At 40.2% G+C, this 26,642-nt stretch overlaps 1 protein-coding gene across 1 annotated transcript in view; it reads left to right on the forward strand.

Annotated features, from left to right (window-relative positions):
* NTRK2 (neurotrophic receptor tyrosine kinase 2) overlaps window positions 1–26,642 on the forward strand; it is a 366,752-nt gene that overhangs the window by 246,667 nt on the left and 93,443 nt on the right. The window lies entirely within an intron of this gene.

The following is a 26,642-nucleotide window of genomic DNA, read 5'->3' on the forward strand; positions in this document are numbered from 1 at the left end:
AAAGGAGAAATACAAACTGTTTTTGTTTTAATCTGGGTACATGAGTGAATGGTGAGAGAAGAGGCATGAAGAACACGAGTGGAAGCTCAGGCTTGGGGCAGCAGAAGATGAATTCGGTTTCCAACCCTTTGCATGCACGAAGCAAAAGAGCCATTCCAAAGGAAGCTGGAAATGGGAACCCAGCTCAGGAGAGCTGTGGGGCTGGAGCTGTGAATTGAGAGAGATTCCTATGGAAGGGAGATTTGGCTCTTGAGAAAATGTATAGTTGTAGTGTGAGGGAATGTGTAAAAAGAAAAAAATAAGAGAAAACAGCAATTCTAGAATTCCAGACTTGGGAATGCCTAGAATTCAGGAGCAGCAAGAAGATGAGGAAAAAGAGGAAGAAACTAGTGTCACTGAAGTGGAAGGACAAGAGCAGCTCTGAGGGGCAGGCGATGGGATCCAGTGACAGAGAGGTCAGAGAAGGTGGCGTCTGAGAGAAAAAAAGTGTATTTGCCAGGTTGAGCCCAGTAGTGACCTTGCAGAGCAGCTTCAGCAGAGCAGTGGGGTTGGGCTGACTGCTAGGGTATGGGTTGACCTGTTTGGGAGGTCTGATGGTGAAGGCCCCACGCAGTCAGTTTGGCAGGGACAGATGGAGAGTGACTGAGAACACTTGATTTGGTTCTTCCAGCTGACTGGGTCTTCTCTCTTCTGCCCAATCACTACGTTGATGACCCTTGCCAGTTTTAGTGTGTTTTCCATTAAAACAGACCCATCCCCTGTCCCTGTCTCTCAGAGCTCTAGGGATAGTGGATGGTAATGAGTCCAGTCCCATAACTCCCAGGTCCGTGAAGACTGAGGGGATTCTGGGACTGGCAGGACTGTAAAGGCACTTAGAGTTGTTTTTGGTCGGAAGTGCCTTGCTGGCTGTGCCTGTGGATGGATGGCTTTGCTTCTGTAAGTATTCCTTTGTAAGTTGAGTGTATCAGTAGACAACCTTCCCCCACCATGTGCGTCCTTAATCACTTTTTACCTTTGCCTTTTGTTAAAGTACTTTTAAAAGGACTATTCCTTTTTTAAAAAGAAAAACTTTAACCAATTATATAACTCGAATCTACTATGCTGTTGGGGAAATTTGTGTAAATTACGGTGAGGGTCACCATGCTTGCGGCAGTTATGGAGTAAATGTGAAATCAGTATTTCTTGGATGGAAACATGGAAATCTACTTCAAACCACACTAAAAAGATGTATTTAGAATCACTGACCACTGATATGAAGTGATGATAAAAGTAAACTTTACTCCTATAGCCTTGTCCAAGTTGATAGCTTCTGAATTCTCAAATTCTTACATATATGCCAGTCGACACCCTTTGGCTGCCTCTTGCCTTCTCTGTTGGTTGTGGTTTCGGACCAGGAGATGTCCCCTGAAGATGTCCTCTAGAAACCTTTACTGCTCAGGGAAATACTCAGCTGTGTTTATCATTGACCACGGAGCAAGTGTCTTTTTGTGATGTCCGAGCGCAGAAAGCTGAAGTTATTCTGCTACTGGCTACCAAAACAAAATAAAACAAAACGAAACAAAAACATGAGCTCCCGTAGCTGGACCCTTCAAACAAAGGAGTCTGTTTCATTTATAGGAGAATGTGGGAAACGGCGTTTACCTCTGGGTCTGTATGACTGCCTTCGGCAGATTCTTGACACGCATCTGATGAACAAATGACTCAATGAACAAGAAAACTGAGGTCAAGCATTTGGAAGCATACCATGTCAGAGTAGCAGTGACTTGTCTGGTCATTAAAATAGGTAAATAAAAGTCCTTTATGCCTTTCTAGTCTTGAAAACTTTTCTACAATGAACATCTATTACTTTTGTAATCAGACACAAAGAAAGAAAGACAAAATGAAAACAATAAACAGAACACTAGTTAAAAATAAAACAAAGTGATCTAATTGCTTTTTTTAATGGTGGCATTAATTTACTTGATGACACATTTCTTTAATATTTCTCTCATTTGCAGCAAGCCATGTGTTAACAGTACACAATTCACATACTCAATGCATTGCTGATGAAAACATTAAGTCAACAAACATTTATTGAGCACTTATTACATAGCAGGGTGCTTGCTAGGCACGGTGGGGGATTTATGGATAAATAATACATGAACCAGACCCTCAAGGAGCTCCCTTATGATGCAGGTGGGACCAAATCCATAATTGTTAATAATGAATGGCAGCTTTTAGTGGCAAACTGTTCCTTACAAGCAAGTAATGTCCTTTGTCCATATAGAAAACTTACTCAGTGGCACAAGGCACACCTCTTACAGTTTTTAATTACTCTTCTGCTTTGAAGGAATTGTAGATTCATATGGTATTGTAAGAAATAATACAAACAGAGCCCATGTGCCCTTTACCCAGTTTCCCCCAATAGTAATATCTTGTGAAACTATAGTACAATGTCACAAAGCTAGGATATTGACATTCGTACAGTCAAAATACAGATCATTTCCATTTCCACAAGGATCCCTTATGCTGTTCTTTTGTAGCTACACCCACTTTCCTCCCCATTCAAAACCCCTGGAACCCACTATTCTGTTCTCCATTTCGCTAAGTTTATCATAATGTTATATATATGGAGTCATTCCAGATGTAAACTTTTGGATTTTTAAAAATTACACTCAAGTCAAATTTCTGGAAATCTATCAAGGTGGTTGTGTGTATCAGCAGTTTGTTTCTATTGGTTTCTGAGTCGTATTTCATAGTATAAACGTATCACAGTTTGTTTAACCATACACCTATTGAAGGACATCTGGGTTGTTTTTTGGTTTTGGCTATTATGGATAAAGGTGCTATAAATATTTGCATACATTGTGTGAACATAAGTTTCCAATCCTCTGGAATAAGTGCCCAGGAGTGCAATTACTGGGTAGTAGGGTAGTTACATGTTTAGTTTTAGTTTTGTTTTTTTTTTTAAGACATTGCCAAAACATTTTCCAGAATGACTGTACCCTTTAACATTTCCACCATCAATGTGTGAGCGATCCTGTTTCTCCACATCCTCACTGTCGTTTGGTGTTGTCACTGTTTTTTGTTTTAGCCATTCTGATAGGTATGTAAGATATCTCATTGTGCTTTCACCCTGCATTTCCCTCATCTAATTATTTGCAACATCTTTTCATGTGTGTGTTTGTCTTGCCATCTGTATATACAGTGAAATGTCATCTCTTCATCCCTTTTCTTCATCTTCTAATTGGATTGTTTGTTTTTAACAATTCAGTTTTGAGAGTTCTTTATGTATTCTAGATAGTAGTCCTTTGTCATTTATAGGACTTGGAAATACTTGCTCCCAGTGTGTAGCTTGTCTTTTCATCATTTTTACAAGATAAAAGTGTAAAGCAAAGGTTTTGATTTTGAGAAAGTCCAATTTATTAATTTTTCCTTTTAGGTTTTGTGCTTTTGGTTGTCAAGTCTAGGAATACTGTGCCTGGTTTTAGATCCTGAAGGTTATCTCTATATTTATTTTTTTCTATGAAGTTCAGTAGTTTTATGTTTTACATTTAAGGCCGTGATTCATATTTTATTTAATTTTTTTACACAATGTGAGACTAAGGAGATATGATTTTTGCCTATGGATATCCAATTGCTCAGTCACCATTTATTGGAAAAGTTATTGCATTAGTGTTACAGGGCCGCTATAATAAATTACCACAAACTTGGTGGCTTAAAACAACAGAAATGTATTCTCTCATAGCTCTGGAAGCTGGAAATCTGAAACCAGTATCATCAGGGCCACACTACCCCCAAAAGGCTGTAGGGGAGAACTCTTCCCTTCCTTTGTCTCTCATCTTCTTATGTCTGCTGGTAATCCCTGGTGTTTCTTGGCTTATAGATTTGTCACTCCAATCTCGTCTCCCTTTTCACATGTTTGTGTCCCTGTCACTCTCTCTCTTCTCCTTTCCTGTCCCATATAAGGATGCTCGTCATTGGATTTAAGGCCTACTCTAATCCAGAGTGATCTGATCTTGGAAAGCCTAATCTTGATTACATCTGCAAAGACCCTATTCCAAATAAGGTCCCAATCTGAGGACACAGCAGCTATATCTTTTTGGGCCCACAATTAAACCCACTACAAAATTGCATTTACATGCTTGTCAAAAATCATCTGGGCATATCTGTCTGAGTCTATTTGGGTTCTCTCTTCCGTTCTATTGATTTATATGTTCATATCTCCATCAATAGCATACAGTCTTAATTATTGTAGCTATATAAGCTTTAAAATCAAGTGCATAAGTTTTAAAATCAGGTAGAATGATTCTTCCCATTTTCTTCTTTGTCAAAATTGTTTTTCACGATTCTATATGTGCTTTGAATTTCCATACACATTTCAGAATAATGTTGTCAATATCTACAAAAGATTTCACTGGGATTTTGATAGGAATGGTGGTAAACCTGTAAGCCAGTTTGGGGAGAATTGACATTGTTACTGTGCTGAGTTGTGTAATCCATGAACATAGTATGTTTCTTATTTATTTAGATATTTGATTTCTTTAATCAGTATTGTAGTTTTGAGTATGCAAATCCTACACGTTTGAATATTCAACTAGCCTTGCATTCCTGGAATGAACCCCACTTGGTCATGATGTATCATTCTTTTGATATATTGCTAAATTCTATTTGCTAGTGTTTTGTTAAGGTTTTCTGCATATATATTTATGAAGATGTTTGTAGTATTTTTTTGTTGTGTTTTCTAATATCAAGATAATACTAGTTTTATAAATAAATTTATAAATACTCTCTCCACTTCTATTTCCTGGATGAGACTGTGTGGAATTGGGATGACATTTTTAAATGTTTGGTAGAATTTTCTAGTGAAACCATCTAGAATTGGAGATCTCCTCTTGGGGAGTTATTAACCACAAATTCAATTTCCTTAAAAGTTATAGAGCTATTCAAATTAGGTATTTCATATGTGGTCGTTTGTGCTTTTCAAAGAATTGGCCCATTTTGTCCATAAAACATGTCAAATTTATGTGTAATGCTGTTTGAAGTATTCCCTTGTTATCTTCTCCATGTCTGTAGGGTTTGTGATGTTTTATTCTTGATGTTGGTCATTTGCGTCTTCTCTCTTATTTTCTTTGTGTTACTAGAAGCTTGTCAATTTTATTTATTTTTTTCAAACAACAGGTTTCTTGGTTTAGTGTTTTCCTCTGTTGTTTTTGTTTTCAATTTTATTGATTTCTGATCTTATGTTTTTTAAAATTCCTTTTCTCTGCTTATTTTGGGCTTATACTGCTCTCCTTCTAATTTCTTGTGGTAGGAACTTAGATTATTCATTTGAAGTTTTTTCTTCCTCCTAGTGCAAGCATTCAGTACTATAATATTTCTCTCAGCACTGCTTTATCTGTGTCCCCTAAATTTTAATGTTTTGTTTTCATTTAGCTTAATGCAATTTTTTTCTTATTTCCCTTGAGATTTCCTATTTGATTCATGGATTATTTTAAAATGTGTTGCTTGATTTGCAAGTGTTCAAAGACTTTCTTGTCATTCTGTTATTATTTTTATTTTAATTCATTGTAGTAAAGGGACACACTCTACATGATTTCAGTTTATTTAAATTAGTCGTCATTTGGTTTCTAGTCCAGGATATGGTCTATTTTAGTATACGTTCTGTAATAAGTCTGAAAAAAATGCGCATTCTGCACTCTGAGTAGAGTATCCTAGAAATGTCCATTAGATCCTTTTGGTTAATGGTGTTTTATTTCTTCTATATTCTTGCTGATTTTTTCTGTCTAATGGATTTATCAATTATTGAAAGGCAGATGTTGATGTCTCTAACTAGAATTGTGGATTTGTCTATTTCTCCTTTCAGTTATATCAGTTTGTCCCTACATGTTTTTCAGCCCTCTTGCTGGTGCATTCACATTTAGGTTTATTATGTCTTTTTGATGAATTGATTCTTTTATCGTTATTTCATATCCCTCTCTGTCTCTAATAATTGTCTTTGCTATGCAGTTTACTCTATCTGATATTAATATAACCACTTCTGCTTTACTTTGATTAATGTTTCTAAATCTTCTTCCATCTTTCTATTTTCAACTTGCCTTATTTTTATATTTGGAGTTTCTTATAGATAGCATAAAGTCAGGTCATGTTTCTTAGTCCATTTATCAATTTCTATCTTTTATTTCGTGCATTCAGATTATTCTATTTGATGCAATTATTGATATGTTGGGGCTTGAGTCTGCCATTTTATTTTTTGTTTTCTGTGTGTTCTCTTTGGCAGTTGTTTTTGTTTCTCTGTTGCCTTCTTCCTGCCTTTCTCCAGATAGCTTGAACATTTTTTAGAATTCCTTTCTTATTTACCTATAGTGTTTTGGAGTACCTCTCTTTGTATGCCCTTTTTAGTGGTTGCTCTAGGCACATTATATATATATATATATATATACACATACATATATATATAACTTATTACAGTATTCTGTTTTTGACATGTTACCAGTTCAAATAAAGTGTGGAAACCTTACTCACCTTTATTCCCCTTCAGTTTCCTTTTACATTAGTATATAATTATGTTACATATTTCTTCTACATACATTAAAATCACAGCAGAAAATATATAATTTTTGCTTCAACCATTGAGCACAATGTAGAAAACTCAAGAGGAAAAGGAAAATGTGTCGCATGCATTTACCTATATTTTTATTCTTTTTTGTTCCTGAAGGATATTTTCACTGGATATAGTATTCTGGACTAATTAGTTTTTTTTTTATTTTCATCACCTGATTAAGGTGTGGTACCTTCCTCTGACCTCCATGGTTTCTTATGAGAAATCTGCTGTTATTCAAATAGTTTTTTCCTTATAGGTAAGATGTTATTTCCTTCGTATTGCTTTCAAAATTTTTTCTTTGTCTTTAGTTTTGAGAAGTTTGACTCTAATCTTCATAGTGTGGATTTTTTTGGAAGGCTTAGCTTGTTTGGAGTTCACCCCTTGAATCTTTAGGTTTATGTCTTTTGCCAGATTTGGGAAGTTTCAGCTGCTATTTTTCAACTTTATTTATTTATTTTGCCATACCTTCTTTTTTTCTTCTTTGACTCTGATGACATAAATACTAAGAGCTTTTGTTAGGATGTTGTAGTTTCCTGAGGCTCCATTTCTTTAGTTTTTCCAGTCCATTTTCCTTCTGAAAAACTGAGTAACTTTTGTTGTTCTGTCTTCAAATTTAGTGATTCTTTTCATCTGCCCTCTTTATTCGGTAGTTGAGCCATTTTGTTGAGTTTTTAATTTTGCTTATTGTATTTTCCAATTCTAAAATTTTCATTTGTTTTTCTTTATATCCTCTGGCTTTTTGTTAGTTTGTTTGTTTGTTTTTGCAGAGACTTTATATTTCTTTGCTGGCACTTACTATTTTTTATTTGCTTCAATTGAAGCAAATTGTAATTTGCTCATTGAAGCATTTTCATGATGACTGCTTTAAAAATCCCTGTCATATAATTCAAACATTACTGTCATCCTGGTGTTGGCATTACTGATTGTTCTTTTTAAACTTCAGTTTGATGTCTTTCTGGTTCATGGTAAGATGACTGATTTTTTTCTTATTGAAATCTGGACATTTAGGGTATTCTGTTATGAGATTCTATGTTATTTAAACCTTCTGTTTGAGCTGATTTCCTCTGACATCATTCTACCAGGGGAAAGGGGGACTCTGACACACTCTGACACATTACTGCTGGGTGAAGGTAGAAGTCCAGATTTTCCACTCAATCTCTGTTGACACTTGAGAGGGCAGTCTCCTTGTTCCTGTTGGATGCAGGTAGGAGTGGTTTTGTCCCTATGGTGGTTGGCTGGAGTATAACGATTATTGTCTAAGAGTTTTCTGTGTAGTCTTCCCTTTCCCTGTACTTTGGACAAAGAGGTCAGAATTTTTCTAGGGATTTTTTTCTGTGCCCATTGGCATTTTCAGGTTTCTGGCTTCTTAAGCTCCAATTTGGGGACATATGAAGCAAAAAGAAAATCCAGGGAATTCACCACCATGTCATTCCAAAGTCTCAGGCAGACTGCCTTCTCTTCACCTTTCAGTCTTCTAATGTTTGCTTAACACAGTGGTCCCCAACCTTTTTGGCACCAGGGACCTGTTCTGTGGAAGACAATTTTTCCACACACCGGGAATGGGGACTGAGGGATGGTTTTGGGATGAAACTGTTCTACCTCGGATAATCGGGCATTAGTTAGAGTCTCATAAGGAGTGCACAATCTAGATCCCTCATATGCGCAGTTCACCATAGGGTTCATGCTCCTATGAGAATCTAATGCCACTTCCCATCTAACAGGGGGCAAAACTCAGGTGGTGATGCTCACTCATCTGCTGCTCACTGCCTGCTGTGCGGCCCAGTTCCTAACAGGCCATAGATCAGTACCAGTCCACAGCCCAGGGATTGGAGACCCCTTGCTTAGTGTATGTTACTCTATGGTTTGTTTGGCCCCACCAAGTCTCCTGTTAAAATGTGATGCCCAGTGTTGAGGTGGATCCTGGTGAGAGATGTTTAGACTATGGGGATGCAGCCCTCATGAATGGCTTGGTGCTATTCTTGAGAGAATGTGTTCTCACACTTTAAGTTCTTGAGAGAGCTGGTTGTTGAAAAGTGGCCAGTGCCTCCTCCACTCTCTCTCACTTCCACTTTTTCTAGCCATGTATTCTCTGCACAGGCCAGCTCCCTTTCCCTTTCCCATGAGTGGAAGCAGCCTGAGGCCCTCACCAGAAGCAGATGCTGACAGCATGCTTCTTGTACAGCCTCAGAACTGTGAGCCAAATAAACCTCTATCTGATATATTCTTTATATGATATATTCTTTATAAATTACCCAGCCTCAGGTATTTCTTTATATCAATAGAAAGGGACTAAGACAGTTGTCCAGGGCTTTTAGTTGAATTCGTGGGAAAAATTGGGAAAAGTACATCTACTCCATCTTCCCAGAAGCAGAAGTTATATCTCTTATATTTTAATCTACTGCTATGGTTCCCCAGATGTTGAGCTTTCTGGAAAATTAATAAAACTATTCAAGCATGGAAGAACATGTGGTATATATGTGTCTTCTTAACTGAAATTATGTTTTCCCCAAATCACTAGAGATGTGTCCTGCTCAGTGTGGAAGAGATGATTATGAAGGAGGCATTTGACTTTGGGATAATAAGGTTGATAGAACAGTTTAGAATGAAGGAAAGGAGGTTTAGGGTTGGTAGGGTCCAAACTGGGGAGCTCACCTGGCTAAAATCTGGCATTTGAAATCTATCAGTCCAGAGTCAGCAACATGCAGTGTTACAAAGGGTAGGTCGAGTCTACCTCTGTGCCAAGGCTCTCCGGTGTATTTGCTGGATCATAGCAACGGAAGTGGTTTAGCAAGCAGAAGAGTCCTAGCTACAGTTACTCTTTCCTCCCAAAAGCAGCATCCCACCATGAGACTGGGAGGATGAGAAATAAAATGGAACCATTTGAAGAAGGGGCCTAGAAGGATGTGGCTGTGTGTCACAGTGGGTTCTTGACTCAGAAGAGAGCTAAAATATTGTTTAGGAAACTGAAGGAAAACATTAGTCAACAAAAAGGGATAGGCAGGGTGGTTAAAAACATCGGTACTCTTCATCCTAGTACTCAGGAGACATTACTAGTTGATCATGATACTGTTTTCCACTAGGCACGCAATCCTCTCAACATAATGTCCCGTGCAGGCACTACCAATCAATAGGTGGAGACATGTGAGAAGACATCTGTTTTCCAGCTCAGGCGGGAAGCTCATTCCAGGCACACAGGACATCAGATCTAGAGCAGCACAGTGGACTCCAGATCCCATTAGGAGCAGGCCTAAGGCTGCTCATTTCTTGCCTTCCTTAATGAGAATTGGTTCAGGGTCTGGGTGCAGCTGAGCCTGATACTGCTGACTTTGATTATGACAGCTGAGATTAGTCAAAGACCAAGTGGCAGAAGAAAAAAAAAATATTTCTTTGCATGTTAAGATCCAAGGCTTGGCTGATCTATATTGTTAATTCCTGAAGATTTCAAGTTAGCCTGCTTACAAGTTGAATTTCAGGAGAGAGATGGGAGTGATTTATGGTGACATCTATTAAGCTTTTATGGAACATAATACACGTGTTCTTGCTCCTACCATAAAATTAATTGTTGCTAATTAGTTAGGGCTGCCAGCTCACTTGTGTGAGAGAGTCTGTCACATTCCCTTCTCCTGGTCCTGTTAATTAGCCTTCCGCAGCCTCCTACTATCTCAGTGTCCTGTAGCTTTCCTCTCAATGTTTTCTTATTTAAACAAATAAGCTTGCTGTTTGGCTTTGGTTGGTTTTGGAGAGAAGTTTGACTTTGGAGGCGCAGAAGTCCTTATTGGCAGTCAATGGTGTCAGGTGAGACAAACCATTTTTGTACACCATCATGCGTTATGTAAGTGCATTTGACCCAAAATAAGTATTCCTCTTTCAAAGTTGTTTTTTAAATTGAGGATTGAATTTCCATGAAATAATGCAATTAAGCTCTCAGGTACTTGGTTTTGATGATCGTTTCTGGGTTTCTGGAGTCTGGAATGGAGATCATTCTGGTGGGATGACAGCCCATAAGCACGTGTGCAGAAGAATGAGCACTGGGCCGGGCAGCTTCTTGGTTGCAGTGACAGCTGCACTGGCATGGAGCACTGTAATGTTCAGCTCTAAGGGAGATGCTTCGAGGTGCTGAAGATATCATGACAGTGATCGAGTTTGTCCACAGCCCTCACAGCCCTTGGAGGAGCTCTGACTCAAGTGTTCTTGCCTAGGGAGTACTGGTTGTATAATTGCTGTTGACATTTCTGTGGTAAAAAGAGGTCAGTTCTCTTGGATTTTTCCAAGAGCAGTCAGCCTACTTTGTCCAAGCAGAGTAAATCTAAGGGTGACAATCTCATGCAGTTATTATCACATATAATGACAATAAAAAGAAAGGGCTTTTCCTAAATACAGTTCTGCACCCAGTGAAGCTTGTTCACTCCTCTGCTCAATGAGCCAACAAAACAGTCAGGCGCCAAAGAGAAAAAAATCCTGTTTGCATTGATTGCGTCCTGAATGCCTCTGCCCACCTCCTGGGAGGCAGCTTATTTCACACATCCTCATGACAGAGTAATGTGACTTCATTGACTGGCAAGCAGCTGTCAGTGCAGCCTGTGAGGTGTCTGGGTGTGCCCACACACCAAAATCAAGAGAGAATGGAAAGCACAGCACTGCAATTGAAATTTAAAGGGGAAGTAAGTCTTTATTACAATTCACTTACAAAAGTGGAGGCTGTAGCTATGTTCAAATACAATCACGTCTATGAACCCACTTGTCAAGCAATAGAAAAGCAGTTTTCGTTCATTCACCCTTTTACTTTGGAGCAGGGCTTCAGATAACAGGTGCTGGAAAGGCAGTATCAGGAACCAAGACTCCAGCAGGACCAAGCAACCAGGTATTAGGATCTGGCTGGCCATCCATTGCTGTCATACCCATTCATGTCTTCCTACCCCTTTTGCCCCTCCGTTGGCCCTCTCCTTTGCTCCACAATGGGGGCTTCTTTGCATATGCTTCTGCACCTGTCTTCACTTGCGTGTCCTTGCCTGACATGGGTCCAGTGAAAGATGACACATGACCGCACCTTCTGACATTAGATGCAGGGATTCACATACAATGACTCCACAGTTATTTGCATTGGGGAGGTCTGAAAGGGATCCACATGGTGTTTTTGCAGAGTGTAATCTTTTTTACTTCTGAAAAGCCTGGGATAGAAGACCAATGGATGAAATAAGGGACCTTTTATGACAAATTTATATGTTTTTTAACGAACTCTTTGGCAACTCTGTGATCACTTCATTTGGCAGCACGGTTAAGGGAAAATATGATTGAGAAAGCTATTTATGTTCCTGAGAGTCATGTTGCGTATGGTAGCCGAGTGAATAATTCTTTCGTTCTGATTATAAAATCACTTGGCTGTTAGAATGTATAGCTTCCCTTTTAGTTTCATCACTACCACTATACTCTAGAACTTCATGATAGTGCTTTTATTAGTGCAACAACCTTCTAACTTGTTTCTCTGCTTCTGGGCACTTTCATTTAAAACACCACGCATATTGCTACCAGATGATATGCTATTTAGATAATGCCACTCCCTCATTAAGGAACCTACAATAGCTCCCATCTGCTTATACAATCAAATGTAGACCCCCTCATCTAACCTTCAAGCTCTCTGTGGTCTGGTCCCCTATCTGCACATACATTGAAACTTACCCGCCACTGCCTTGCATCACACCCCTGACTGAGCAGAGGAATCCTAGTCCCAACACCCTGCCTCGGTGCCTTGCTGTTTCCCTTTTTTTAAGATCCCTACTTTGCCTCCGCCCATTCAGATAAATACATTTTTCACATCTCACCTTAGACCCTTTCATATCTATGAAACCTTTCCAATAGTTACCATCCACATCAGCTTCTTTTTTGAGTTCCTGTCACTCTCGTAGGCAAATGCTTGGCACTATTTTTACTCTGGTTTCTTGCAGTGACATTAGTGTCTTATCTACGAAGCTTCCTCTCCAGGATGAACTTTTTACTTTCTGGATTCTTAGTCTCCAGAATGCCTAGTATGCTCCTCTTGTGTAAAGAACACTGAACTTGGAATTGAGAGGCCAAGTTAAAGGCTCTTTAACTGACAAGTCATGTAGCCTTGAATGGGCCCTTGACCTCTTTAAGCCTCTGTTCCCTTCGCTGTAAAATGGAACTCAAGAAATTTTCACAGCCCATTTCACAGAGTTGTTTTAACGCTCAAATAAAATTGCATGTGAGAGTACTTTATGAGTCTTAAAATGCTGCAAGAACAGAAGGCCCCATTATTATTGTAGTTTGTCTGTAATATTTAACTTAAGTTGAACCAGTAAAATATAACTGTAAGCCATTGTGTAATCTTGAGGGCCAAATTGCTAAATAGCAGTGGCTGCACCATATAACATTTATTGTACATTTCATTGTTCAGAGTGCTTTTTATTAGGAATACCATTCTGTTCTCTCCAGTACCCCATGAGGTGGTAAGGCTCAGGTATTTTTATTCCCACTTTGCGGCTAGAAAAAGGAAACCAAAGGGAACAAATACAGTGAGTGAATTTCTGTAAGTCACTGTAGTTAGTTGATGGCCACAATCGAACTGAAGCTTCCATTCTGCCTCTTATTTCTTGCTTGAAAATTGTGGTCATTTTCAGTCTCCACTTCATCACCACCCGACCCCTGCCTCTACGATGCTTTCCTCTGTGGTTTTCACTTTTTCCCACTTTGGTTCTTGTATAGCAAGGGTGGCTTTATATTGGCTAGCAAGGATCTCACTCCTGTTCATTTCATTATAATTACGTTGACATTCATATGGTGGAGGGACAAAATATAAGGGGCATTTCTTTTTTCTCTTTACAAATACTGTTGGTTGACTGAAGTATTAGGTTGGGGAATCCTGGATCAGAGAAGAGACCTGAGATCAGTGTTAGGTCCTCACTTTCTTTGCAGATGGTTTATTCCTCCTGACAGTCAGGCTCTCCCCAGAGCCTTGTCCACGCGGGCGAGACTGTGGCCTGTCTCTTTTTGGCGTGAGGATAAATAACGGGCTATCTGGTACTCTTCCAGACTGGAGGTGGCAGCGCACACCACTCATCCAGTTGTCCCTCCCTTGTGCTTAAACTCTTTCCCACTCCTTCCCTCTGTTGCGCCTGCTGGCCCCAAGCCTGGAGCTATTCTAGCTTCCACCGAACGGGGCAGTCTTGCCTCTATCGCTGACTCCACTATAGCATGTTCTGAGCTGACAATTCTTCTATGTTTCATGCATCAACATGGAAGCCATGCCCCATCTCCCTTCCAGAAATCTGTTGAAAAATCTCATCCATTAGGACTTACGTTGCCCTTCACTTCACCGTTATGGGTAAGAGGCCAGCTGATGCCCTTACCTCACCAATCTAAAGGGATTTCTTCAATACCTTTCTAAGGAGGTGCAGCTGGAAGCATTGGAATCTTTCAGCCATCCCCACAGAGACAACATCGTCAGCAGATTACTTCCTCAACTTCAGCATACATTTCAGTATAATTTAACATTGGCTTATTCTTGAATGAATTTCTGCAATATAATCTACTCGGAATATTTGATGCCATTTTAATACTTTAGACCATGCCAGTCCCCGATGTAAATGGTTCATACTAACATATAAGAACAGAAGTTTTGATCACCCAGCATTAAGTCATTCCCTGCATCATAGCATCACTGCAGCTCTCCCAGGAGAAGGCAATTTCTAGAAGGGACTTCATGACAGAACGTGGGAGCCATAACAGCAGCCAGATTAGTCTGACCCTCTGCAGTATCTTCACCAGGACCCCAAAGGACCCCAAAGCCCAATAGGTGGAGTAATTCTCTTTTTTCTGAAGCAGTATGATTAGGTAAATGTGACTTTGTTGTACAGTTCTTATTATTGTCCTCAAAAGCTGAGCTTGCAGCATGGACTGCAAAGTGTGGCAGTCTTCCAGCTGACAGAAGCATACAAAACAAGTCCTTATCTCAAGACAGAGGAGAGGAACCCAAGCACTGTGACTCTCACTTTATAAATCTGCTGTCAGCTCATAAACTACTTTTAACACCAGTGCTTCTTCACATGAGCTCACACCAGAGATTTTGCAACTCATTGATATGGAGGGTGTAAAGAGGCCAGGGACAAAAAAAAAAAAAAAAAAAAAATACATCTTGTGGCTGCAGAGAAAGAGTTATTTGACTTCTGGAGACAGGCTATAGTAATATTCCACTGATTTTATACAGCCTTTGTCTTTCCTGCCTGCACTGTTCTTATATTCTTATAGGAGCTATTCAGAAAAGTAGTGTCAGGATATGGCTGGAATAGAGATAAGAGGATGACAGATAGTTAATAGAAGAATGAAAAATAATGCAGCTCCCAATTCTTGCGAGGAGATGAGAGATAGTGCAAGCTAAATCCTCCTCTATGTAGTGGGGAATTAATAAGTGAGAAAACCGGAGCAGAAGGTATAAGCATATTCATTAGAGTTGTGGACATAATACCCAGAAAACCAAAAATCAAATATGTTCAAATTGGCTGCCCAGGAGAGTGGGACCAACAACAGAGAGGACTGTGGAAAAGAACAATTTCTTTCCATCTTAAACTCTTTGGTACTACTTAGTTTGTTACCATGTGCATGTATTGCTTTGTAATATTTTTCTTAAAATTAGAAAAAAAAGACTATGGATTTTTTTTCCTAAAATTCAGCGGTTCTGTGTGTGAAGATATGACTTAGTGAGAAATTAAGTTAATCTAGATGAAATAACAAATACTGGTTCGCTTTTGGCCTGTATGAATGGAAATTTCATTTGATTCAACCGAAATAGTTTTCAGATTTTGTTCTTTCATGTGGACATGTCTTCACTGAAAGCCCAGCATATGCTTGGGTCAGTGGCATCCTGCCATCCTGGAAATGTCGCAATTCATTGTGTCCAACAATGTTCTCTTTCCAAACGACACTTCAAGTTCTGCTCAGCTTACTAGAGAGAGTTCAAAGGGCACGTCTTCCAACCCCAAACCCTGTGCTCAAAGGATTTGTTTCTTCTAATACCCTTCACCCAGTATTTTTTACATGTGTTATGGCAGTTTTTACATTCTGCCTTTTGCAACTTTATTTGTACACTTATCTCTCTGTTAGACTCTCCATCTTTTGAACAAAAGAAACATGTTCTATAGGGAGAGACTGTGTGGGCTTTGAAGCAATTCTGGCATGCCTTGCCCACTTTCCGGCTGCATGACTTTGGGCACCTTCCTTAACGTCTTCAAGACCCAGTCGCTACATCCCCAAAATGGGAACAGTGAGGTCTCTCCCGAGGCCCATCAAGATGTTTGAATCAGAAAATGCATGCACAATGCTTAACACATGCCCGGCACACAGCTAATGTGCAGTTAACAACCACTGACTTCCCCTTCCTCTTATTCATCCTTGAGTCTTCCACAGCACCAAGCACAGTTCTTTTTCCCTTAGATGATTAAATGGTAAATGAAGGAGTGGGGAAAAGTAGGTTGGTTTGAAAGATTTTGGAAGTATCGCAAAATCCTTTCAGGAAAATAGATATTAACACTACCTTTTAAAATAAAAGTTCTCAAATAAGCATATTAAAGAAGAAATAGCACAGGACTCTGCTTTGCATATTAACCAAACAGAAAACCATCCAGAGATGGATGCCTCCAAAAATCTTGCCTGTGACCCTCCGCCTTTCAGACATTGGCCATGTATCAGCGGTTGTGAGTTCTGCTGAGCCTCTGCCTTCTATGGAATTGGGGTGGAGTCTACAGCTGAGGAGAGCAGTCGGGGAAGCTTGCGTGGAGTTCTGGACCTCACAAAATGCCCACCAGCCTCTTAATAGGTCGGGCACTTGCTCCTTCCTCTGTTCAGAGCTTTCCACATTAAAAACTCCAGTCTGGTTTTGTAAAGTTGGCCCCGATGACTCCACGGAGCCTTTCTGAGTTGCCCAGCTGCAGAACACTTTGCTTGTCACTGTTATGGCTATTTATCACATTCTGATTGCATTATTGTCATTGATATATTTCTCTTACCTATTCCTGTGCCCTTGTTAGAGTATGTGCACAGAGAAGATATTCCATGTGTTTATGTAAAAATAAAACGTTAATTCATTAAGATACAGGTCAGAGAAGCCCCTGAATAACCACTGGTGTGATTTTTTAATTTATCCCCACCAAAAACAAAAGATTTCTTCCACAATGGGAACATTCCTTCAGAGGTTCATTGGTAGAAGCCAACTTACTTAAAGAAGTCAATTAGAAAACTATGGTAGCAGCCCAGTGTGGTGGCTCATGCCTGTAATCCCAGCACTTTGGAAGTCCGAGGCGGGCATATCACTTGAGGTCAGGAGTTGCAGACCAGCCTGGCCAACATGGTGAAATCCCATCACTACTAAAAATACAAAAATTAGCTGGGCATGGTGGCACACACCTAAAAAAATCCCAGTTACTCGGGAGGTTGAGCCTGGGAGGCGGAGGTTGCAGTAAACTGAGATCTCGCCACTGCACTCCAGCCTGGGTGACAGCGTGAGTGAGACTCAACCTCAGAAACAACACAGGGCCGGACGCGGTGGCTCACTCCTGTAATCCCAGCACTTTAGGAGCTTGAGGTGGGTGGATCACAAGGTCAGGAGTTTGAGATCAGCCTGGCCAATATGGTGAAACCCCGACTCTACTAAAAATACAAAAAAATTAGCCAGGCTTAGTGGCACATGCCTGTAATCCCAGCTACTCGGGAGGCTGAGGCAGGAGAATTGCTTGAACCCGGGAGGCGGAGGTTGCAGTGAGCCAAGATCGTGCCACTACACTCCAGCCTGGGTGACAAAGCAAGACTCTGTCTCAAAAAAAACAAAAAAACAAAAAAAACCACCACAAACAAACAAAAAACTGTAGTAGCTACTAGTTTAAATTGTTGAAGGAAGAAAAGTTTTTGTAGGGAGGGCACAGGAGTGGAGGATACTAGGGCTAAAACAGACACCAGCAAAGAGACCACAGTGGAGGTTTATGGCTGGCATGGTGGCACGCACCGTAGCCCCAGCTACTTGGGAGACTGAGGTGGGAGGATTGCGTGAATCCAGGAGGTTGAGGCTGCAGTGAACTGTGATGATGCCACTGCACTGCACTCTAGCCTGTATGATAGAGTGAGATCCTGTCTCAAAAAAAAAAGAAAGAAAGAAAGAAAGAATAAATAAAGAAGGTTTATGCACACAGTGTGGGAGATACAAGGGGGAAAGCATGAGGCTTTCCAGCCTTGAGAGCAGGAAGAACTTTAGGGCACAGGGACACAGAGTCAGAGATAAGACTGTCTGGCCCACCTGCCAGGATTTGGTACAATCACGCTGCATAATGATTCTTGAAAATACAAACATTGCCGGGACTGACTGACAAGTATTGTTCCAGCGGGGAGAGCTGTCAGGGCAAATCAATCCAATTCTACCACATGCCAGTGTGTAGAACAGATATAATTTTGGCTGTTCGGGGATGTCAAAGCGAAGGATGTACCGTATGTGTATTTTGAAATGTGGTGTTCTTTTTAGTCTAACAGCTTGAAAGATTTCTGGGGCTTTCCCCCCTTGGCTTTTTTCTAGAAGTTTTGGGAATTTAACTCCAAATAATTCCATTGCTTTTATCTGCTATAACGTGCAGGTTAAATTAAGCCTTTCTCCCTCCACTCCTACGGACACTTGCTGTCATTTGGGGTATTAAACATTAGTCTAGTGAGGAAAGGGCCATTTGCTGGCATTGGATATTGCATGAGGCATCTCTAGGTCCCTGGTGCCCTCCCAGAAATGTAAAGTTGATTTGTAGCAGTCTATCTAGTGGATCACTGCACCAAATAAATGCAAGGCTAAATGGAGAGGCTTAGAATGGCTCGTGTGTCTAGGCCCCTTGGAAATCTCTGAAGGTCCACTTGTTCCTTCGGTGACCCAGTGCTATGAGGGCCTGAGGCCCTCAGAAGTTAGCTCACTGAAAATCTCTCTTCTCTGTTCAGAATTTTTCTGCATCCCCACCACCCCCACCCCACTGCCCTCTCTGCACCTTCCCTGGGAATCTCTCCCAGCAGTTATCTCCTCTGCCTTCTTCTCTTCTCTTCTTCTTTTTTTTTTTTTTTTTTTTTTTTTTTTTTTGAGCTATTTTATTTCTGACCCTCAACTATTCCTCTTAACTTACAAATACTATCAAAACTCAAAATGGCCCCTAACCCCCATGTGCTGGAGCCATGGTGCTGTCTCCAGATGGACCTGTCTGCCCCTTCACCCTCCGCCCCCTCTCCAGTCTCCCACAGGCTCGGCCTCCATTCTCCAGTCCTGGCTTCCATTTTCTCACTTCCTATTCAGGGATACCACCCAGGGCAGGCTGCCTTCTGCTGTCTTCATGGTCATGGTCCGTGGCCCTCTCCTACCTCTGATTAGTTCATTTTTGTCTTGTTCTCTGTCTTTCCCTGATTATCCTCATAGTCATTCTCCGAGGATTCATTTTTGGTGACATCCTCTGTGACCTTTGGGGTCACAGACCTGATTGCAGCTTCTGTGGCTAGAGACAGCACCTCCCACAAGAGTCTTGTTGAGCTGTGGACCTTTGACGGGCAAGAGGCCGGAGAGGAAAGATGGATGAGGGACGGGATGGAGCCCACTCTCAGCTCTGTACCAGCCTCTGTGAGGGCAAGTTCTAGTGCTATGCCCTAACTGGCTTCCTTGCTTCCAGTTTTAGTCCAGCCAGATGAATCTCTCTAACGACTTGCCCTGATCACTTCTTACTATGCTCAAAGATCTTCAACAGCTCCCCAGGACTCACATTTATAATGTAAAATCATGGACTCATGGCTGTGGAGTGTGTGAGCTGGGGCAGACCTAAAATGCCATGTAGCCCAAACTCCCGTATTTAACAATGAGGAAGAGGAGGCACAGAGAAGGAAGTCATATTTATTAGTGCCAGAACTTGTCTAAACTACTTAAGTGAGATATTCAAAGCCCTCCATAATCCAGTCTCTTTCTTTTCTTCTTTCTTTCTTTCTTTCCTTCCTTCCTTCCTTCCTTCCTTCCTTCCTTCCTTCCTTCCTTCCTTCCGTCCTTCCCCTCTCTCTTTCTTTCTTTCCTTCCTTCTTTCTTTCTTTTTTGAGATGGAGTTTTGCTGGAGTGCAGTGGCGCAATCTCGGCTCACTGCAACCTCTGCCTCCCGGGTTCAAGTGATTTTCCTCCCTCAGCCTCCCAAGTAGCTGGGATTACAGGCATGCACCACCATGCCTGGCTAATTTTGAATTTTTAGTAGAGATGGGGCTTCTCCATGTTGGTCAGGCTGGTCTTGAACTCCTGACCTCAGGTGATCCACCCACCTCAGCCTCCCAAAGTGCTGGGATTACAGGTGTGAGTCACTGCACCTGGCCCAGTTTCTTTCTTTTTTTATGGCATGTTGCCTGCTGTTCCTCTTTAGCTAAAACCAAGATAAATCACTCTTTCCTAAATCCACTCTGGACTTTTCTTTCTCCTCATCCTGATTCTTTCTCTTCTCCCCTCTTAAGTATTCTTTTCCTCACCATTTTTTTTCTCTTGTTCGATTACTCATCTATTTTTACATGTTTGTGTTATTATTTGTTCATAAAATAGTTTTGGTTGTCTCATGTATTCCAGGCTTAGCAGTGGATTAGGGGAAATTACACCTATTTGTCAACTCCATGCCCAAAGCATTCTTGAGCATGCTTGTAGGTGTTTATTTTAATGCCATTATGATAAGAGCTGTGGACTCCTTGTACAATGCCTTGGCTGAAGATAGCTTTTGTGTCATGTGTTCATTTCTTAATTGATCTCTGTCATAAGAACTATTTTTAGGAAACTTACTTCTTACTCTGGAGACATTTTTAAGGACATTGATCATTGTGCCTATCAACATCCCTTGTGTAAAATATTTGATATGTTCCTTTAAAAACAAACTGTCATGAAGAATCTTATGTCCCAGAAGGGATCCCTGTGTTCTTATTTATGAGTAGCCAAAATTTTGTAAATTATTGTGTTTTCTTTTTGGCTTCTCCTGCCTGCCAGCAAGCTTAAGATCAAATTATGACTTAAGTTTAATAACCACTGGGGACCCTAGAGTCTGCATACTTGCATTTCTACTTAATGCCTTGTCTTAACTTCCTATTTTATGTCTCTTGACTTCAGTTATTATTAAAGTTTCTGTTTTTCTTTGTGTCATTTATAGTACCTAAAATATTTTGTGAATGGAGCAAAGATGTAAGTAAATGGCATGAAAGATATATGTACATGGATTTTTCTGCCCTTTAGGTTATCAGATCCTTGAAGACAGGGATTATTTTACTCTTCTCTTTTTCTAGGCCCTAGAAAAATGCCGAGGCACTTTTAGTAGGTGCATAGTAAAAGTTTATTGAACTAAATTGATAGAAATAGACTCCTGACTCCCTAGAGAGGCACAGCTGAACCCATACGCTTTCTCTTTCACTTTGTTTTTTGTAAGAAGGCCAAGACAAGGTATGTTGTAGTGGAAAAAATTCAAACCCTGCTTGTTAATAATTGTACAATCTCACATGAGTTATTTAGCTAATCCAATCCTCTTTTTTTCCTTAGTTGGAAAATGGAGGTAATAATACCCTTCCAGATTGCTATGCCAATTGATAAGTCTTATAAGTCTCTCAGCACATTCTCTGGCCCATAATAGCAATCAGCACAAGTTAGGCACCCTTTTCCCTCCCTATTTCCTCATTTCATTGGAAATAGTACTTGGAAAAGGATAAGTAGTGGATTGCTCCATGGCCACAAGTAAGTCAATTAACTGAGGTGTCATCTGTAAAATAAGTGTGGCTATTGACCTCATTCAGAGGGATATGAAATTAATTGATGATAATGCACATTGGGAATTTTTGCTGAGAAGTGCTTCAGAATGGCTCAGTCTTGTTACGTGCTCTATTTCATCCTTAATATTATTTATGAATATTTAGCCTTTTCTTGTTCTGGTGTGTTTTATGTCTGTGGTTTTAATTGCATTTATTTTTTAATTTAGTACCAACTTGTATCTTAATAAAAATGTGTGTGAAACTTTAAAACATAGTTTCTATCTTTCACACAAATTTGTTTTTATAAGGTGGATGATTTGATCTGATTCAATATGCTGCTAAAACATCAAGATATTCGGAAAATCATTTTTGTTAATTTTATTTTATATCAAGTTCAAGCATTTTTTGACGTATTTAACGTTTACATTCCGCTTTTAACATTCATATTTTATATTTATCAGTAGTTTTGTAATGAAATTGTTTATTATGAGATGTTTAACTCATTTCAGATGATAAACATGAGTGTTTCAAGTATTTCTAGTAGAAAAGATATTAACTAAATGAAGCACCCATTTTCATTTTAATGTCAGGAAACCCTCTCTGTCTTCAGCACCAATCAGGGTCCTGTATTTCAGAGTCCAAGGGTTGCTCTTCTGAGAGGGAGGGAACCTGAATCCTAGCTCAGTCACCTTCTAGCTTTGTGGCCCCAGGAAAGTCATGTCACTGTGCCAAGCCTCTCACTGCTGTGTCAAACTCGAGGCAGCCAGTCTCAGTGATCTTTAAGTTCTCTTCCTATCACCATATTGAGTCCTGGGAGATGGAACTGCTAAAGGCAGGCTCTGCATTTAGGACCACAGGGAAACTGAGAGAGAGAATTTCAGGAACTCCAGTACAGAACATTATCTTCTAGAGTATATTACTTTTCATCTTCCTCCTGAAAACTTTAAGATCTCTCTCTTTTTAACTGCAGGTTGCTTTGTCCTTGGCATATATCAGATACTGAATAAATGTCTCTGTTGAAAGTCCGTATGTTTAGTGGAATATGTCCACTGGACCAACAGTATCTATGAAACTCCATTATTGAGGAAATGGGAAAGACACATTTCCTATCTGAGACCTTAAATGAATAAAGTTATATTTATTTTTTATTAGTTTTAGATTTCATAGCAATGGGTATAGACATGGAGTCATACTTTATCTATTGCCTGTGTGTATATATAGAATATGTACTTCTGGGAGGAATCTATACCAGAAATTTGATTTAAGCAATCTGAAACCACAGGCATCTATGTCAACTGTCAGAGACACATTGCGACACAATGCATTTTTCAGGACTCTAATGTGATGCTAACACAAAGCCGGAAGTGAGTTCACTTCTGGTACTCATCGGACAAATGACCAAGGGCACCACACTTCCATTCTGAAAAATTCTGTCAGTGACAGGGTTGCCCAGACAGGGTGAATTTTAAGAAGAAATTTTTCTATAAAACTTTTTCTTTTTTTAGATCGGTGATTGTTTTTAGTTTTCCTTCAAATCTAGGAAGTCATTCATGGTAGAGTTTGGACTTCTTTTTTTTTTTTTTTTAAATTTGAGACAGAGTCTCATTCTGTTCTGTCCCCAGGCTGGAGTGCAGTGGCATGATCCCTGCTCACTGCAACCTCTGCCTCCCAGATTCAAACAATTCTCCTGCCTCAGTCTCCCAGGTAGCTGTGATTACAGGTGCATGCCACCACGCCCATTTAATTTTTGTGGTTTTAATAGAGACAGGGTTTCACCACGTTGGCCAGCTGGTCTCAGACTCCTGACCTCAAGTGATCTGCCCGCCTCAGCCTCCCAAAGTGCTGGGATTACAGGCCTGAGCCACCACTCCCAGCCTCTTATTTATTTCTTATTACAGTTGTTTATGTTGGGTTTAAGGTGATTTTGCTCAAGTCTCCAAAGTTAAGAGCAGTGAATTGGCTGACTACAGAGAAAGGAAGCATGTGAGAATTTTGCATGCTTATATGATATTTATCATGGAATCCTTAGGCATGCTTCACTCAGGATATTTTGTGTAAAGCGAATCAAAAATGTCCATAGAGCCCTTCAAGACAGTGATATTCAAAGTCTTAGACCACAGTGAGATAGGAGTTTGACCAGAATGTGAACCAGGGCATTGCTTCCTTCATTACAAAAGTCTTACTCTCAGGAAAAGTTAGCCTAATGTCACGTAATCAGCCAAACTAAACCTTTGGATGTCTGGCCTATTAGCTCCACTGTTGAAAGGTGCAGGAGAAATGGCAGCCCAGTGTTGTTACAGCTTAGGCAGGTTACTGAGCCTTTCTGAGCTCGGGCCCTGAGAAGGAAGGCGCTGGTAAGGTGGAGAGGGAAATGTGGGCCCAGAGCTCAGTGGGTGGGAGGAGCAACCGAGATGTCAGCAGAGGTGGTGCAGGCTAATGCCTCCCTAAAACAGAAGCTTCAAGACAGCTGGGGCTCTAGCAGGAGGGAGAGGGAGTAAAGGAACAGAAATCAGGTGTACAGGCCCTGAAGTACCAGGGGATGAGGGATAGAGATGGCATCCAATTGAGAGGCTTGGGCATCCTTGGCACATTGCCGAGGTTTTATTTAAATCAGGGAGGTAAAGAGACGTTTAAGGAGAGTTGAGGAAATAAGGAGCTCGTGGAGTCACAGGCAGTGAGCTCAGAGTACACCGTGGAAGAGTGTCCAGGGGAGCTGAAGGGGCATGAGTGAGCCACATTGGGAGGATAGTGTCTGGATAACCAGGGACTCCCTGTGATGTTGTAGGGAAATGGAAAATGGGCAAATTGGGATGAGTTTTGATGCCTTCTTAGAGGAGAATGGGAAGATGTTCTTAGCTCAATGATGTGAAAGTTTCAGATTAGATGTTCTTCCCACTCTTGCCACCTCAGAGAATTGAGCTACTTTATCACCTACATATTTAAAAGAGTTGACCTCAATTAACTCAAATAACATAGTCAAGTACTATTTTTCTGTCACTATTATTATTAAACATTTTTTTCACAGATATTTATAAAGTACACCAGTTGTATGCACAGCACTGTGAGGACCTGTCAGGAATACAAATACAAAATTGTTACCTGTGCCCCTAAGTAGCCCAGTCTTATAGAATAGAAATTTGGCCAGGTGCGGCAGCTCATGCCTGTAATCCCAGCACTTTGGGAGGCCGAGGTGGGTGGAGCACGAGGTCTGGAGTTTGAGATCAGCCTGGCCAATATGGTGAAACCCCATCTCTACTAAAAATAAAAAAAAAAATTAGCCGAGCATGGTGGCACACACCTGTAGTCCCAGCTACTCGGGATGCTGAGGCAGAAGAATCCCTTGAACCTGGGAGGCAGAGGTTGCAGTGAGCCGAGATTGTGCCACTGCACTCCAGCCTGGGTGACAGAGCAAGATTCTGTCTCAAAAAAAAGAGAGAGAAATTTATTCCATTTAGAGATAATACACTGGCAAAAGGACACTGCTCAGATATCAGTGCCCCAAATTGTACCAAAGCAGATAAATGCAAATATAGTAGTCCATTTCCTAAAGAAAACATGCACATTTCCTACTTTCAAGGTCTACATGGGAAAACTGCTTTAATCAATTTTAGTTTTGGAAATGATGAAATTGTGGCTTTGACCTTAAAAACTTATTTTCCACCAAAATTTTCTCCTGCTTGGACTATGAAAAGATAGAAGGTATGCAATCAAATGCAAAAAAAAAAAAAAAAAAAAAAAGTTAAATACTTGCCTTGCTCTGGTTAGAGTGAGAAGTAAATCAAGTGGGAATTTAATTCCCAATGAACATGTGACAACCAGGGAGTTAAATATTAGATTTAAATAGGGCAGCTAATTATCTGCAAGAATTACATTTGTGTCTTTATATGGGCACTCTCCCTAATGAACACATTTCTCTCCTCTTCAATTCAGGCGTCGCCACTGGAGCATGAGAAATTAATATACGTTCTTATACTCATCAATATTGTTGCTCATAAAAAGACCTTTTGATTTTTATCACCCTGAGTTCCCAGAGGCTTACAGAGACATTCACAGCTCTGAACCACATGAATTATCAAGGGGAAAAAAAATCCCATTAAATCAAAATCTTAATTACCACTTGCATTTTCTATAAAGTTGTGTCCAAAAAGAAACTGAGCAGGCTGTCCATCAACATGGAATGGATGAATAAACGGTGGTATCATCCTTCCATAGAATCTTATACAGTGGTATGAGGGAAATAATTCCTGCTACACACACAATACAACCCAATCTCAAGGACACTGTTGAGAGAGGGATGCATGACCTGCAACAATTCGTACTGTATAACTCCGTTTAACGTAGGTTCGAAAACAGGTGAAGCTGAACAAGCTCTTGTCAGAGATGTAGCACTGGTAACAAACTTACAAGGGAAATTATTAAGACAAAATTCAAGAAGATAGTTATCTGTGGGAGATGAGGAAGAATGTAGGTACAATCAGGAGAGAACACATTGGTGCTTCGAAGTTACTGGTGATATTTTATTTCTTAAATGGGATGGTGGGTTCATAGGTATCCATTTTATTATTATTATTTACTGCAGTTTAATTTAAACTGCAGAGATATGGTTTATATTTTCTTATAATGCAGTTCACAATCAACTAAATTTGAAAAATGTTATCAAATTACACCTCAGTACTATATCTCTACTTTGAGTTGCACGAGGCATCAGGAGGTATTTGGAGCTTGCTCTTAACCTTGGGAGCTTACAGATGTGATATAATTGGGGGATACATCAGAATACAAACAAGACATGATAGAATGTCAGTTCAGAGAAAGAGGTCTTTGGTGGTCAAAGTGGTCCTGGAAAACTCTATGAGAGAATAAGAATTTGAATGGGGCCTTGAAGGATGAACTAAGCAGAGAGGAAGCCTGGCAATTGTTTTTATGTTTTTCTCTATTTCTCTTATAAATCAGATCTCTGCTCATGCAATTTACAATTGAAAAGAGACTTTGTAAAGTAGAAGAAAAGACACGAACTCTGGAATCAGACAGATTTGGGTCCAAATCCCAATTCCATTCCCAGACTGTGAATCTTGGAAATTCCTGCAGACTGTTTTCCCACTTGTAAAATGTAGAGAGGATTCTGTCACAGGATTGTGAGAATGACATGAGAGAATATAGTTGACCACACATTCCAAGCTCTAGAGGGCATCACAGTCTCTTTTTAATGCACCACCATTCAGCAACAAGGAGTTCAGAAAACAATACCAGCCAAGACCCGGTGGAACTCCCGTGCTAAGGGACTCAGCATTTA

This window comes from Rhinopithecus roxellana, chromosome 16 (genome assembly GCF_007565055.1).
Source record: "Rhinopithecus roxellana isolate Shanxi Qingling chromosome 16, ASM756505v1, whole genome shotgun sequence".
Lineage (NCBI taxonomy): Eukaryota > Metazoa > Chordata > Mammalia > Primates > Cercopithecidae > Rhinopithecus > Rhinopithecus roxellana.